Source organism: Xyrauchen texanus, chromosome 6 (genome assembly GCF_025860055.1).
Source record: "Xyrauchen texanus isolate HMW12.3.18 chromosome 6, RBS_HiC_50CHRs, whole genome shotgun sequence".
Classification (NCBI taxonomy): Eukaryota; Metazoa; Chordata; class Actinopteri; order Cypriniformes; family Catostomidae; genus Xyrauchen; species Xyrauchen texanus.
The window spans coordinates 32,710,166-32,727,949 of record NC_068281.1 but is presented as its reverse complement, the minus strand read 5'-3'; the positions used below and the strand labels follow the sequence as shown (position 1 = coordinate 32,727,949).

General features: G+C 39.7%; 1 protein-coding gene across 2 annotated transcripts in view; it reads left to right on the top strand.

The window, feature by feature from the left end:
- Positions 1–1,689: 1,689 nt before the first annotated feature.
- The window catches only part of LOC127645259 (guanine nucleotide-binding protein G(I)/G(S)/G(O) subunit gamma-12-like), a 29,224-nt gene continuing 13,129 nt past the window's right edge, over positions 1,690–17,784 (top strand). Inside the window, exon 1 of one of the 2 annotated variants that reach the window (XM_052128816.1) lies at positions 1,690–1,934. The gene's annotated coding sequence lies outside the window, so the exon portion shown is untranslated. Of the gene's footprint in view, positions 1,935–15,957; positions 16,027–17,784 lie in introns of those variants that run through there. The other variant, XM_052128818.1, reaches the window with a different exon arrangement.

The window sequence follows — 17,784 nt, the reverse complement described above, 5'->3', positions numbered from 1 at the left end:
TCTTGGTCACCTCTCTTACCAAGGCCCTCCTCCCCTGGTTGCTCAGTTTAGCCGGGCGGCCAGCTCCAGGAAGAGTCCTGGTTGTTCCAATCTTCTTCCATTTAAGAATTTTGATGGCGACTGTGCTCTAGAGGAACCTTCAATGCAGCCAATTTTTTTCTGTATCCTCCCCCAGATCGGTGCCTCGACACAGTCCTGTCTCTGAGCTCTGCAGGTAGTTCCTTTGACATCATGGCTTTGTTTTTGCTCTGATATGCATTTTCAGCTGTGAGACCTTATATAGACAGGTGTATGCCTTTCCAAAGCATGTACAATAAATTGAATTTGCCACAGGTGGACTCCAATCAAAGTGTAGATACATCTCAAAGATGATCCAGAGGAATGGGTTGCACCTGAACTAAATTTCAAATGACATAGCAAAGGGTCTGTATACTTAGGTCAATGTGAAATTTCAGTGATTTCATTTTAAGAAATTTGCAAAGTTATAAAAAATCAGTTTTTGCCTTGTCAATATGGGGTATAGAGTGTAGATTGATGTGAAAGAAAAAAATATTTAAAGCATTTTAGCATAAGGCTGCAACAAAACAAAAAGGGGTTCTATCATATCACTTCTGAAGACATGGATTTAACCCCTGGAGTTTGAATGTTTTGAAAGATTTTTTTATGCTGCCTTAATGTGCTTTTTGGATCTTAAAAATGATGGTCACCATTTCCTTGCAACAGAGTTGAGATATTTTTCTTAAAATATTTTTACAAATACACACATGGGGTGGCATGAGAGTGAGTACGTTGTGAGATCATTATAATTTTTGAATGAACAATTCCTTTAATGTACCCAGTTAACAAAATATCATTGAACTTTAATTGAAAACATAATACATACTGTGGAATGTATTTATATCTTGATTTGACTCATTCATAATAATACATTATTGCAGACTGGTGTTTGGAGTATATATGTGCATAATTCAAGAATTTATTAAATCTCTCATCGTTTTATTCGATTGGCTCAATATTATCCTCATAGGAGAAACACTCAGCTGGTTTAGAATCAGTATTATGTAACAAACCCTGCCAGCACCATTTCATTGCTTAGTATGCTGCTGTCCTCTTCCTCTGGGCCATCTCTGCAACACAGACAGTTCAGTGCCTTAGCCAAAACAATCTCCTGCTATATTTGACCAGGTGCAGACTAGTGCTCCACTGGTGCAATTATAGAGAAAATATAATTAATGGTGGTTATGAAAGTACATTTAATATACTACATTACTTATTATGGGTTGTTATAGAGCCCAACATGTAACATTTAAAACGAAAGAAAAACTATTTTTTATTTGCTATAGAAGTGACCACGACCTATTCATTCTGGTTGGAAAATCATATTATAGTTGCACGGAAGTCATTAGCACAATCTCATCATCAGTTTGATTGTGGTACTGTAAGGAGACAACCACTAGAAGTCAAAACCTTGAGATTTGGAAGACCTGAAGTGTGAACACCCATTGCTTTCCAATCAAGGTAAAAGATTGATTGTTTCAGGGGTCACATAGAGAGAGAGAGAGAGAGAGAGAGAGAGAGAGAGAGAGAGAGAGAGAGAGAGAGAGAGAGAGAGAGAAAACAACCTGCGGGGGCGGCGGCGTCTCTCTCCACAGTTCGGTGGCTGCGAAAGGTCGATTGTGTCGTCATACTGTGAGCCGACTGTGATTGGTTGTCTTAGGTGGAAGTGATACAAACTGTGTCATTCACAAACTAACAAGAATACATTACAATTGTGATAAAGAATGCAATGAACTTTCATACAGTATTGAGTTCTTGTTTTCCCCAGCAATTTTCCACAAGGTCCGTTTGAAGTTGGAGTGAAACCAATCCGGGGACGTATTTGCCTTTTCTTCACTGATTTATCAAGAGATCACAGTTCAAGATTTTTTTTAAAGGTAAGAGTCAATTGTCGACGGCAGATGGACCTTACTACTTTCATTTACTCTGTATTTCATATAAATAAGGATTCTGTCGCGGCTGGACCACGTAGTTTTGTGGCTTGATACAGTTGTTTGTCAAAAAGACAAAGTTGTCGACCCGTTTACGTCAAGTTGTGAAGCAGATCACAAAATATCACGTCCCAACAGTGAAATATTAAACCACTCTCCCACTGTACAGTAAATCAATAGGTGCGTTTAAATCCACGTTGTAAACTTTAAACCAATGCCAAGTATCCACCCTTTGTTGACGAGACACCCGGTATGCGAGGGAAATTCCTGTGTTTCAATCATTGGTACAAGCCTAAACTGATCTAATTTGAAAAATGCTACATTCTTCTAGGTTATAGTCACTTCAGGATGAAGATACAGCAAATGTTGAAGTACCAGAAGGCATTTGAAGTGTTTTTACAGAATGACTAAACATTAAACTAAAAGCAGAGACAAGATGATTGGATTTCCTTCTTCCAAGACAGTGTTATCATTATGGATGTGTTCCAAACGGAATACTGGCTATGAAATTCGGAGCCCAGAACTGTCCATGAAGTATTAAACCCTCAGTTGTGCCCCTCTAATATGGGTTTGTATGCATGACTACACTGTTAATGACTTGCACTCATTAGTTTGCATTTGAACCCAGCAAGCATGGCCTTAAATTACGCCTTGCATTAAACACTTCTGAGGTCCTTCAAAGACCTTCCTGAATTCTTAAATCCATTTACCACTGCTTTGATGCCATACTGGTTTTCCAGTCTGATATTGCCTGCACAGTAGCCAGATCCTAACTTGTCTTTGAGGAGAGTGCCTTGAATCTTGCCTGATCACGTTTGGAAGATGACACGTGGCTCTTTGAGGATGTCAGAGAATTTCCACCAAGTAAACAATTAACATAATTAAAATAACCTTATCAGATTGGTTAACTGTCAAATTGGAGATGCCCATTGTGGGAGCATTGTTTTACATGTTTCAAAAGAGGTGAGAATAGAAACAACCACCAAACCATAATCCGCTGGCTTCTGCATTAGTTGGTGGTGAGCGCTTTACCATTGCAGTGATCAAAACTGCGCTGTATTTATGTTGGCTTTCAGTTAGTCTGAAGATGTGAGCTCTGCTGGAACCAAACCTGTATTGACCATCTTATGAAATGTCTGAGATTTTAATAATGCCATCATTTTGTGCCATAGATTTCAAGATCTGTATTAACAGCACACAGACAGGAATCATCAATTTGTTAGAACAATACATTTCTATCAGAAAAATGCAGTTTGTTCATGAACCCACCAGTAAAAGGCTGATGCTTGCTTTTTAGATGCTCAAAACTGCCAAAAACAATAGCTTATGGTCCCTCAAGGCCAGCCAGCTCTGAAATATGTGGCTAAAGACTTGAATTCTTTCAAAAACCTGCAGACACTGGTGTTTTACCTATACACAAGCAAATTTAGAAAGTACAACTTGGCTAGGGTACATGTTATGACACATTCAATATCAGATGCAACAATCATAGTTTTAGCTTAGTTTCTCTATGTGAAGGTGTACCTAGAAGGCTAATTCGTCATGGGTTCCCTCTGGAATTCTCTATGGGTTTTTATAATGTTTATATTTTATTTTTATTCATGAGTAAGATAAGGTCTGTGGTAAACATTACTTGAAGACATGTGGATGTTTTTTTTTCTTCTTCAACATAAATTGCACAGTCATACCTCAAACGTGAATTTTGAAGCTTTCATGTTTTGCTAACGAGATTGCAAGGACAAATACCACAAGCATGTGAGTGAATCTCCATGACAAAATCGAAAACAGTAGTAGTAGTTCTTATCTAGCAACTTGTTTGCAACATACCCCAAATGTGATTTTTTAAAGAAGTATGACTGAGTGTAATTTATGTTGTAGAACAAAACATCCAAGTAACTTAAAGCAGCGTTTACCATAGACCATATAACGTAGACCATAGTTTACTCATAAATCCAAAACTGCCATTATAAAACACCATTGTAAAATCCAGAGGGAACCCATGCCTCAAAAATTATAATTGTCATCTGGATTTTTGGACAACAAAATGAACAGCTCTATTGGCCTAAATTATAAGACTTCACTAACGTTGGTTATTGGTGAAGTTGGGTGTCAAGTTTCAGCCACTGTTCACAATTGGTGCAGTTGTTCAAACTCTTTCTCAATTTTATTGAGAAACTAGGTGTTGCATCATTTTGGTTCCCTCAGAAGTAAATTTAAGAGTGGTTTTATTTCACCACCTTATATCCAACACCACCTATGTCACCTTACATTTAAATACACTGTGGAACTGAATAAAGAGAGATCTGAATTATTTTGATGGTAATAGTCAAGCAGTGATCTTGCAAATCAGCAGGAAATCTGATGGGAAAAACGCAGTTTTAACCAAAACTGTTGACCTGTTCAATTAGGTGTAACTGCAGGCCGGAGACCTACAAATGGGGGCTGAATCTCCAAAAGTGGGCGGGGTTACTGTTACTCCTAAGCCTAATGGGGTGGCGTCAATTCCAAAATGGGGTGTCACTTCCACTCACAGTTAGGGTTAGGGAAAGGTTTAGGGGCTACATATATCTTTGCTGGCAGATTGGAGCTCCTGCCCCTCTTTGTAGCAATCCCTACAGCTATATCCTTCTCGCACTGTTAGGCAACATTGATATAATTCTATTTTCGGCAAATGTCTGTGCAGACAGCTTTCTGTAAAATTGGTTGTCGTGCAGACCATCAGCCAAAGATGCACTGGTATTTTCTTTTCAAACCCAGTGACAAAGTTGATGAACAGTGCAATTATTGCCCTGCCGACATTGCAATCACTCAGTATTGTATTTAAATATCATTGTGTAGTTATTAGCATGCAAGGCTTAAGTGTCTTTCCAAAGACATTATTGAGAGAGAGCGAGAGAGAGAGATGAGGACAAAGTCTTTGGTTTGAATGGCAAGTGGTCTGTATTATTCACCACAACATTAGTCAATGTACAAGAAAGGAAAACAATCAGGCTCACCGCTTGCATCTCCTGAGACCATAAGCTGAACCTTCCTCATGACAGCAGAATTGGACACTAAATAAAACAAATTTGTAAATTAGCAGATTAGAGTCATATGTTCTATAAGAGCAGCTAGAATTACCAGTAAGTTTGGCAACTCTGTCATCTAGAAAGCAAATTAAGTGTGCAAAAATGTTTAAACCTTCTTCAAGAACTGTTCAGTTAATCATTTTAGTTTCTAATGCAGGTTACTGTTTGCATTGTGTTGTAAATATGATGCACTATTCATTTGATTGTTGAACTAGTGGACACGAGTTCAGTGAGAATGTGTAGAGTGGACCTGTATGTAGGCTATACCAGGATGATGCCACAAAATCGATATATAGATCACTCTTGTTAAAACCGGCATGTGCTTCCTTTTTTAGGCTTATGTGTTTCTGTCTCAAAAACCAAGCATAACAATTTGAATTGGTCTGGAAATAAGGGAACTGGTATTAAAATATTTAGTTTCGAAATGAAAGTATAAAGCAGTAGGATGTTTTTCTTTCAACTTCTGCTGGTGATTTAACGAAAGGGATTCTGGGATGCCATCTACTGGTAGGGTAATATTGTATCAACAGACCAAAACATGATATTGTTTGAATTAATGTAATTAACTTTTGGTTATTATTATTTAAGGTGTAGTATTAGCATTGTTATAGTATTAGCAAGAGTATTTGGGGCAAAATCATTCTTATTAACTTAGTGATCTCCATCGCTGGCCACATAACAGAAAATTTAAAACATTTTGTTTTGTCAGCCTGCCCTACCATTTCTCTCCAAGAGATGGCAGGAATGGATCATAATTTTTTCTTCTCTCTTGATTCTGTGGATGAAGTACAGAGAGGCCTTATTAAAAAAAAAATTCTGCCCTTTGACAGTTTTCCATTATAGAGTTTGGCTGGGGTCAGACACATATGGCAAGACACGGCATAAACACTCAACACTGACAGATGGTCAGAATGATATGCCCCCTATTTAGCTTAACCAAGACCAGTTGGGCAATGTTTGTATTTCTCTGCATCTCCCTGCTGTCCGACACCAGCACAATCAATAGTGATTAATGCGGATCACTGTTAAGCATAGCCACCTGTCTGTGGCTTCTTATCTGTTACTTAACTACAACCGTTTCACGTCTTTAGAAGTAGTCTGACTCGACTGCTAATTTCCACACTTCCTCACCTTCTAATATGGAGCTGAAGGTGTGTCTTTCCTGCCATGAAATTGCAATATACATGTCCTGTACGTACTTGGACATAACTTCCGTTTTTGCACAGGTGTCCCTCTTTCAACATTGACTTCTTGCTGGGCAGGTAGGTAGAATGCCATTTCCCTTGAGAGCAGGAATGGTCAAGACTCAAGGAAGTGGCTACCATTCTGGCAGCTGATGAATGGAAGACATTGATCCAGCGAGGTGTCTAATTCTGTAAACTGAGAAGTGCCCATTGCAGTGAGCAAGACTCAGATGGGTGAGACTCTGTGTGGCAACAAACTTCTCAAACAAAGCTCTTTATTGGTCCAAGGGGACGTTCACTGTCCGGAAAGGACAAAGCAAGGATTGTATGAAAAATTTAGGAAGCTTCCTCAAATACCCGAGGATGGGTTTTGGGGGACCGGGGAAGATGCTTGTAAAGGGATATTTGTTAGGCCGATTTTGTGTGGGAGAACTCACATGCAGGGTGGCCGTTGGGCCCCAAAGTGTTTTGTACTTGGTTCCCTTTTGAGGTGAATGGAGCATGCAGGTGGCACAGGGTTACACAAGTGCTCTCTGTGTCCGGACAACCATCTCACTTTCTTTTCCTGTTTTGTCAGCCCAGCCCTCATTTAGGCTTGATGTTAGCAATGAAGCAACTCTTCATTTTGGATTGAAGGAGATTTGATTACCAGGAACATGAGTGAAAAGGAAAACAAACCTACCATTGACAAGAATACCAGTTTCTTCCTGGGAGTGCCCTGTGTTCTCATGTTAAGGCCAAAATATACTCTGGTTTTCCGTGTTCCACTACATCTCGCACAGTGCATTTGACAAATGTCATCATCAGCACAATATGTGCCTGCGTGTCACCTGTGCATGCGCCCTACGTTGACTACTAAAGAGTATCACAAAGCAGTCGCAGTGCACAAGCGTTGAACACATCCGTAGGGGCATGCGGTCAAAAGAATTGGAAAGGGGAGTGCTCAATTGTGTTCGAGATGTAACGACATGCAAAAAATTTTTTACCGTAGCTTTAAGACAAACACCATGGTGTAGTATTATGATTTAAAGATTACAAGTATTTTATTTTATTTTTTTTTACTACTAGCTAAAGAATCTAGCTTAAATATCTCACCAATAAAATTATCTTTTACACAGGAAGTGTTCTTGTGTTCAAAAACCACTAGCCTGAGTGTAACAGAATGGAACGGACCATATGGGTCTTGAGACACATTTTTAAAAGTTTAACTTTATTTAACTTATGCAAAAGATGGACAATTTAAAAAACAGTGCAGAGGGAACATTACAATGTGTCCACAGTCCACCTTATTCTTTCTTGCAGCCTACTAGTTCATTAGTTTAGTTCTAGACTTTCTCTGGTCAGGGGCATTTGTTAACCAAGAAAAAGGGTGAATTGTCAGTAATTTGATTAAAATGGGGTTGATTTTAGGGTACATGTACTTTCACAAGCAACACTGATTTCCTGTGTGATCATGTTGCTGAAGCAAAACTGTTTTGCATGTTTAAAGAGCAACATGCAGGTTGAATTTATAACTGAATTAATACTTTATATTGTCTGCAGAGGTCTTTTAAAAACACATAAGTAGAAATTACTAATGAAATCTCATTTGATGTAGAGATTTTGATGAAAATGTGCTAGGCTCTGGAATACGCCTTTCCCGCTATCAACGCGTCATATGACGTAGGGCGAGGCAAATAAAAGAGCTCGCGGTCAGCTCTCATTGTGGGTGTTGATGTAGTTAGAGCAGTAGTGAGAGACAGAAAGATTTAGAGAAGCCATAATGGTAAATTATTGTGTTTGTGCTGGTTGCACGAATTCCAGCCTGTCAGGACATCGTGTCCATCATTTTCCTTCTAGGCAAAACAAGGCTTTTCGGTCTTGAGAGCGTTTTGTGCAGGTGAAGAGAGCAGACTTCACTGCCGCGTCTGTTACCACACACTCGGTCATTTGTGGCGCACATTTCACTCCGGAGAATTATCGACCTGGAGATTTGTTGGAGTCTCGGATGGGATTTCGGAGTAAGGACCACGTGAGGCTGATTACTGATGCTGTTCCCTCGGTGCACTCGATGGAATCAAGTCCACCGTCAAAGTTTACACCGGATTTTGGCGCGGGCGGGACTGGAGGACAAAGTGCTAACGTTAGCAGACATTCTGTGCAACGAAAACGAGGACTTAGCAGAGTAAGTCTTACTTTTAATTATTTTAACTCTTAATTTGCACATAATTATAGGCCTGTGGGCCATCATAGGCATGTTCGGTCCACACCGGAGAACTCGGTTTCTTCATTCGCATACATTGTAACCTGAGCTTGAACTTGACCAGACTCCCTCGCCCATCGTCACTTCCGGTTAGTGCTTTATATACGCGGAAGTTATTTTATCACAATTTATCTCAAAATATCGTTAATGGCTAAATATATATTACTCCAGTTCAGAAAATCTAGTTGTTTTATCATCAACATACACTATGCTATATAGGGGTGTCCAACCTGCATGTTGCTCTTTAATGTGCTGTATCAGGACTTTCGCTGATCAAGGGCATTTGATTATTAGAAAATGGTGAACTGGAAGACCAAGCTGTTATTGAGGATCCGTTTCTTCCTGGAAATGCATTGTGCTCACCTTGTTTTTTTGTACATCTTGTACTAACCTAAGCCTAAGGCTTGTCAAATACCTCATCTATAAAGGAATCTCTTATACCTTCCTGCAGATAAGCAGTTTTGCAAGTTTTATGTGCTCTTCCAGAACTTTCTCTGGTTTAGTAGGGCATCTGAGACCCCTTTTTAAACTCTTTATCCTCACTGAAGAATATAATGTGGTTCTGTCAGAGTGTTTATGGGAACTTTTAGTGCACAATATAGTTAGAAGAATTGACGGGGCTTTTTGCCTGCTATCGCCCCCAGATATATTGTAAGAGAACGTCTATTGCTTATTGAACACAAGAGAAAGCTAAATTTCCCAAAGGTTTCCCAGAGGAATCAGGCAGCATGTTCCGTTGGTTGTTTTCTTGTTGTGCCCCTTTTATGGAAATGTTGGGTACTACATTACACCCTATTCATTTTCACTTTAGAAAAACTGTCACTTTCTCTTTCCCCTCACTGAGCGTTAATATAGTTTCACTGAATTCTCTTTCCCTGTGTTAACTCCTCCCCAGTCACTTGCTCTGTGTACTTTTGTCCTTGACTTTGTATACTCATTTCTAACCAGTGTATGTTATAGGCCAGTTTCTTTGTTTTTATCAGGCATAACATTACAGTGACCTTGTGATGCAATGGAAGTGCATCTGACTCCAGATCACAAGGTTGCGTGTTCAGATCACGTTGGGGTCAGTTTTTTTATTTTTTTATTTTTATAAGCTCTATAGTAGACACAGATCCTTGTCACTACCTTTTCCAAGTACTCAGTTTTAGCAGGTAGATCAGTTCATTGAAAACGAATTCATGTCCCTCTAGAACAGTTTGTATGCTCATGTTCTGAGCCTCTGCATGGTCCAAAATAACTTCCATGACATTGATACACCACACAATTCAGATTCTCAGGTAGGGAAGACATTGCTGAGTGACAGCAATGCTCAGTTGTAAAATTCATCATTTTGTCACTACAAGTTGGGGTCTTTTGATTGTTTTATTAATCAGGATTACTATATCAGCTAGCTAGTGTTCAAATACAGCACAAAGTTCTCTAAAGTATGTGCTTTTAAGATATTTAAGAAAGATGTGTAATATGGGAGAAGCATTTTCATCTCTTTTCTTCTGCAGGATCACTATATTACTATAGCATTATGATTTTGTTTTTCCAGACTCCACAAAGCCAAAAATTAGTGGTGTTCAATCTTCACTATTACTATTGCTTGTACTTGAAGTTAGGGATTTGAACAAACATTGCGATCTGAGATTTCTTTCCAATAGACTTGCATTGAAGGAGGGACCCAAGTCATTTTTAGAGACCAGAATTGCATAGAGACTTGGGGGTGGGCTCTTTTTACTTGAGCAGTAAACGACAACCTTGCTACACCCTTGCAACCACCCAGATTAACCTAGAGATGTTGCAGTGTTTTTCAGTGTTCACTTGCTGCCTACTAATGACTCCCTATGCACAGTGTATTTTAATTGAATTATGAAATCTTGTCACATATTGGTTCTTCCCATATTATAGGTGGCTTTATGCCCAAACCTGACACAATCTCCTGTAGGCTTCATTCCATTTAGTAAAAATGCTATGAGGCCAATGTGACCCATAGCATTATGATAAATCAGATGGGTGTTGTCATGTGCTGATGAGTTCATGGAACAGATCTTTGATCCCCCTGGTGACATATCCGATCATGTGACAAATCTGGAGGCGTTCATGTGTGGAATTCCTTCCAGTGTGTGCTTGTGAGGCAGGCTTTACAGGGTTTCTTTTAAAGACCAAAGCATGCATTGTCTGTTTTCAGAAAATTGTTATAGTCAGATGGTTTCTCTTCTTTTTCTAGAATTCTTAGCACTTTGCTGTAAAGGTGGATGTTAGCGTGGTTGTCACTAGGCTTCATGTGTATTCGTGACAATATGAAGGGTTTATGCAAATGTATGCAAAACACAGGCTATATCTCTTGCATGTTGGACTTTTCTTGTCTCAGTTTGTTTGTTTCTCATTTCAAGTCTTGGCTTGTTTCTTTGTTGCCAAGCTGGTCTGTTTGGTACACTGATGTTTCTGTCATTTTTCATGGAAATATTTGACATTACACACACAACCCTCTCATGTTAGTAACACTGTGTGGCCATCTGCAGAGACATGGGAGTATGAACTATGGGAAACCACTGTTGTGACTTGGGCTTTCTATTGGTGCTTTCTGGCAATTGAACGAAACTCTTAGCAGGCCCGGCTCCAGCTGTAAAGGCCTTGGATTTACTTCATTTTTCTGCATGCCATTATGTCGCTGGACGTTCCTCCACTTCCAGGCGGCCGGGCTCCTCCGTCCCCAGGCAGATGGCTGCTGCTGCTAAAGAGTATCACAAAGCAGTCGCAGTGCATCCTCCTTTCCATTAATCCCTTTATACTGGTGCCGAAACCCAGGAAGGAGGAGGGATACGCCATGGCGTATCCCTCCTCCTTCTTGGGGTGGATGGAAGCAGCGAGAACTCCACCATGGCGTATCCCTCCTCCTTCCTGGGTTTCGGCACCAGTATAAAGGGATTGATGGAAAGGAGGATGTGAGAACAGTCTTGACGATATAAATAATAGTTTTAATATAAAACTGAACCAAAAGAGACACACACACACAAACACACACGGGGCAGCTGCCTGTAAACACTCTCTCGCACCACCGTCCGCATGTCGGTCTTTATCCCTCTTGGAGGCTTGATTAGCCTGATAAGGGACCGGGTGTGTATAATCACGACCCGGCCCCTTCCCTGCCCTCCGCCCTGTCACACCCTCTTTAATGGAATAGTTCACCTAAAAATTTGTTATGTCATCATTTACTTACCTTTATGCTGTCTCAAACTTGTTTGACTTTTTTCTCATTAGTCAAGTGTACTGGCAAGCGGAAAACCGAAGTATACTTTTAGGCTAAAATATAGATGACAAGCCCATTTGTTTTCAAAAGGGTGAAACCTTTGCACACGGCTCATGGTTATCAGGCTGAACGCATGTTAATGTAAAAAGTATACTTACGTTTTCACGTGGGTGACCCATTCTCATGTTTGGGTGGCCCGTGCTAAGCCCCCCGTGGAGCCTAACCCTGTATTACCCCGGAGTATTAAACTTTGGCGTGCAACTCGTCCTACACTTTTGTGCTATCTTTTGGCTTTTTTTTTTACTTAAAGAACACCACCTAGAATACCCCAGCAACCACCTAGCAATGCCCAAGCAATCATGCAAAGCACCCTTGCAACAGCATATAAACACATTGACTGGATCCGAAAATGTAGGCAGCTGACTGGCTGCCTTATCGGTTAACTGCTTAACTGACAGCGTTTTTGAATAAACTGAACTCTTATAGAAACTGGTCTCAGAACAGTTTGGCAGCATTGTTCTGTTTTCAGATGAAGTCATTAAAAACCCCTCAGAATACATTAGGAACCACATAGAAACACCCTGGCAACCACCCACAACTAACAGCTCGGTGGCAAGTATTGCATTGACAAGTAGCTCTCATACTGTATATTCTTTAGAAAATCTATTAGTCATTTTAACCAATTAAGTTAAGACTAGCTCATTATTTTTAACAATTTGTTAATTTATCTCAGGTGTTTAAGTATACCCGTTTCACGTTTTCATCAGGGTTGTCTTTTAAAATTTCCCACCTGCTTTCAGTTGTTTTGAAGCAAGTCCTGTTTTCTCTCGTTTCTGCTTATATTCCTGTCTCACTTTTCCCGTACAGGAGCCCACAATAAAATTGTACATAGACACTTCCTGTAAAAACCTAAACCCAGTCACTGCTCTGTGACATTATTGTGTTTTCCCTTTTATTCAAGCCTCTGGTATATTAACTGGGAGGAGCTGAGTGTAGACCTTTGGCCTTGGATGACAATATATAATCTGATGTAGGCTACTCATACACAGTCTAGCTCCTCGTGGTGGCGGGGGTTTCATAAAGACTGCTTTGTTTTAGAGATGTAGTCTAAACGCAGAGGACTGTTGGGGTGAGTTTGTTGTTCGGAGTTGAATAGTTGTGCATTTCTCAGCTGGTCGAGATGAATGGGGGTATTTAGTGGGGGGGTGGCGGCAGGCAAAGCATACAATGGTTGCAAGTTTTATTGCACCTCTGTTGCACCAGGATATCTGGCTTTGTGCCACTAGATACGCTCAAACTCCCGTCCACAGCTGCATCCTCTCTCTCTCTCTTCTTTTGAGTTTTTACTCTAATAGACGGTTTTCACACTCCATGTTTTAGAATGCATAAGTAAACGATTGCAGGTTAAACTTCAACAGTGGTGAATGGGAGATCACAGCAAATATTACTTGCTTACCCATTTGCTCCAACTGCAAAAAAAATAAATCCACTATTAAGTTTGAATAACTTTCCAGAAGGAAAAAAAGAAATAATAGAGAGTGGTGGATTAAGACAGTAAAATGGGAGAAGGTGCCAAATTTACTGTCACTCTCTCAGCAGCTGTCATAGAAACCCCCTCGCAGCTGTGGTAATAATTTTTTTTTAAAACTAATTCAGGGTAATATAACACAAAGCATAATATTGTAAACGTACACTCTACACACTTTGAATTTTTTTATTATCATATAAAAAAGTTTGCAAGATTTAAGCTGCTAAATAAGGCATTAACGTGACATCACAGTCTGTGAAATAGTATAAATATAATTCAACAATAATATAATTCTTTTGCCTCAAACAGTTCCCGCCCCCAGAATTTTCCTGGATTGCTTGACATTTGAGAACTACCTCTGCCCCAGTTTTCCTGACGTGACAAAGCCATTTGTTTTCAAAAGGGTGAAACCTCGACACACAGGTTCTGGTTATCAGGCCACACGCATGCTGACGCACACGAGACATTATCTCCAAGAGCTGCTGTTTGTTTAGGCCCCAGGCGCTGGTTGATAATGGCCCATTATTGTAGCCATGGCCCTGTGCCGTTCAGTGTGGATTGGCTCTTTTTTGCGGACTTGTTCACATATTCCCATCTGCTCTGAATCCCTGCACAGTGGCTATTTTTGACTGCCATTAATACTGCATAATGGTTGTGCAAGTGCATGACATCACCTTTATACTGTGGGCTGCAAAGCAGGAGTAAAGCTCTCAAATACTCTGGTTGAAGGCTTTCATATAAAATCCGCAATTAGTTTGGAATGATAAATTTTTTAAAGGTGCAATATTTAAGAATTTTCATGTAATATTTTTTTGGCAATGTGTGAACGACTTGTAGCACCACACAAAAAAATGAACCCTTCCCATACTTCCTAGGTTGCCTACTAAAGCCTGTAGACTGATTTTCTTTTATGCGATGGGAGTGCGTCGCTTGCCGGGAAAATCCAAAGGATGTGACGTTTATGCGGGCTCCCGAAGACCTTGCTTTTTCTTCTGCTATTCAACAGCAACAACAAGCTGCAACACTAGATAACGTTGTCTTAGAGATTGAATCCAGCAAACATCCGGCTCCAAGCACAACACCGAGTCTTACACAAACTCCGAGTAAGCCAAAAAACAAAAATAAAAGATTTGTCTACTGAATCCCATCTGGCTAAGCCGGAACATGATTGTGTTTGAGCGAAAACTAGAATGACCATCAGCAGGGCATTTGATTCCTGGAGGGACCTTCGTTCGGTTTTGGGGATGTAAACCCGTCCAATGGCGGTCTCCAACAATACGGGTGAAGGTCTCTGCGCGTTACTGTCTTTCTTGTTACGCAACACAACAATATTAAATGAAATACTTTTTCTCTTATGTATTACCTCGTTATTTCATCTGACTCCATAAATGAAAAAGGTTTTTAATGATATCTGAGTATCATAAAAAGTGAGCGATTATTCTTTTAACTCCTTTAATTGTACTTTACCCGTTTAGATTAAGAAACTATGTCGCTTTGAGGTCCTCGCTTGTTTTCTCTACACCGCGGGTCTCACGATCACAAGCGGCCAGTATTGGATCGTCAAACAGAGGTAATTGCTATATACCTGAGATCGGTAACGTTCAAGTTCACACAGTCAAAGATACTTCAGTATAGCCCCATGGAATTGCATACACTTGAATGTAACTTAACGTTTTCTTCAGTAGAGGTCACGGCCACTATTACAGATGTAAGTTGACCAACATAACTTCTCTTATAATAGCTTTGGATTGGCCATGCGTGGTTTCCCACATACACTTATCTGGAGAAACATCAAATTAAAACAGAGGTAAGACACACCCAAATTTAGATTGGTCAAGCAGCGTTTGCTGTTCTAAACGGAAATTCCCTTTTTGTCTTTGCAAACCAAGTACACTTGAATCGATGCCAAATATTAGTCGTCACTAATCTGACGCAGACTTGCGGTAACATACGAATCGTTCAATCCGTTTGGGAAAAGCAATTTCAGAGTCAGTCAGAATAAATTAAATGTTTACAATTTATCGACAAGGTAAATAGAACAATAATTCAAAATCCAATTCATAGAGTGAAATCATCAATCAAGTATAATAACAACAATTCAGAAATTGAGTAATATATAGACACATTTACCTGGCAACAAGAACTACACACAGCGATCGTGTGGGAAGTCTACCTACAGACTCCCAGAACCTTTCGTCCCTTCTCCTTATAAACCCAGATAATTCAATAAACCTACCAAATGGTGGTGTCTGCCATTATAATTAGATTTTGGTCCTCTGTTGAGGGGTTCACAACTGTGGGATCAGATTTTGTAATTGAATGGGTTCTTGCTTCCTGTAGATTTACATACAGGGGATAGTTTGTATGGGGGATCTGGGGAAGGGCACACCTTTAAGGGGCATACCACATTTCACATATTTTATAACTTCTTTTAACATTTCATTATGGCTGGGAGAATGAGACCAGCTTACCAGGTGCACTGAGACACTTTAAATGATACCAAACATGTGTGTAAAAACAGTAAATATACCTAACATTGCATAGGTTTTTAGTGCGCTTTAAGTGAGGAGGAGGAGTGAGATGAAGAGACTTTAGAAGGGAGGTGTTAGCTGCACAGTCTGTTGCATCTCGGATGTTGCTATTACATATGCGAGAAAGAGTTCAGGTGTTAATTCTCATGAGAGCCTTTTGTTTTCTCGAGGAGAAGCCCAGACTCACTGGCACCCGCCTTACAGGGATCAAAACCAACCCTGAATTGGCATTCTTCTTATTGGACAGGTACGTTTACATAATGCAATAACCACAATTTAAAATATATATATATTTTTTTATAATTATTATTTATTTTATTGTCAAACACAACAGTCACAAAATTGCGTCCACAACTGACAACAGTTATGAAAAACATGACTTAAAAAGGACAATAAGTCTCAATAATTAGTTGCAACTATGACACTATGAGAACATGCTAAATGATTGACAGGCATAAAGCGTCATAGACGGCCCACTGACATATTTTTGTTTGCTGTTTACGGAGTCTAGAGCTGTCACAGAGACTGGTGAGATGTCTCCCGACACTCACGCATGTGTCATGTCAAAAACATCTGTTTTTTGAAAAACTATAAAAAGAGAAAAATCTGGGGAGAAAAAGTGCCGACAGACCAAAATCACGTTCGCTGTGAACGAACCCCAAATAATTTTAGCCTTGTTCAGACTGCCACTAAAAATCAGATTTTTTGCATATTCATATTGTATCCAGAGGAGTTTTTGATGGTCTGGACTGCAAAAAACCACATGAAATCAGATTTTTCTGAATTTGATTCAAACCACATTGGGAGGTGGTTTCAAATGCGATTGAAATCTGACTTTTTCAGATGCATCACAGTCCGTACACTCTGGCTGCTAAATTCGGATTTCAAATGGTCTTTTGCATCACTCTTAACGAAACACACAACGATGACGTCAAAAATCTATTGGTAAACAATATTTACCAGTCTCCTCTGTCGCTGAGTTTTTCTTTTGCGACGGAGGAGTTCTGCACCGTGACTGGACAGGGCGCTCATATGGAGAGCTAGATGATGCACCTCCATTTTTCCCACATCTGTTTTGAAAGCATCGTCACGTGGGTACGCCTACGTCGTTAACAATGCAACCCATGCAGATAGGTTGGTTATGCCTGAATGCACAAATCTGATTTGAACACTTGCAATTAATTGTGCGGACAGTTTGATTTACCTGCAGTCTGAACATTTATTAGTGAATTACCCTTGTGCAAGTGTTCACACTTGTCCTCTCACTTTTCAGAGCTCTTTCGATTGACCCCAAAGTGACTTACATGATTAATTGTGCAGCCCTTGTAGAATCAAAATAGATTTTTTGCAAGACTGAATCTGCCAGTCCCATTCTGAACTTAATGAATTCTGTTGTATTGCATGTTCAAGCAACGTGTTACACCCTTTCAGAATACTGTGTGTCATTCTGAAGTGTAGTTTTGATTGGCATACTGTATAATCTGTATATCATATAAAAAGATGTTGATGCTTTCCATAGAATGACTCTTGGTCAATACATCTGTTTGTTGAGAAGCTGCATGCACAATAAAATGTGATTTTGAGAGTCTGGACACTGGTGGTTAACAGACTGCTTTCCCTAGAAGTGACCTCTGACCTACTTCAATTTCCATAAACTTCAAAGGCCCTGCAGAGATGGTTGGGGGTGTATTTGGATGGTTATATTAACCCATTTGTGCCCAAATTTTTCTGAATGGTTTCATGCATATAGTCATGTTAATAGTGTCCTATATGAACACGTTCTGCATTTATTTTCCCAAGTTTTTTTTTCTTCTTCTTGAAAATCATATTTGAATGTGCGGCAACTTTAGTTGCCGGTGGGCAAATATGTTGTATGCACGCTTCAATGTCAAATTTGTATAGGAGGAGAACATTTGGCATCTTTCTCAAAATAACTGCTTTCAACAGATCAATCTTTATTCATAAACACATTTATTATGTGTAAAAGTGTAAAGACATTCACTGC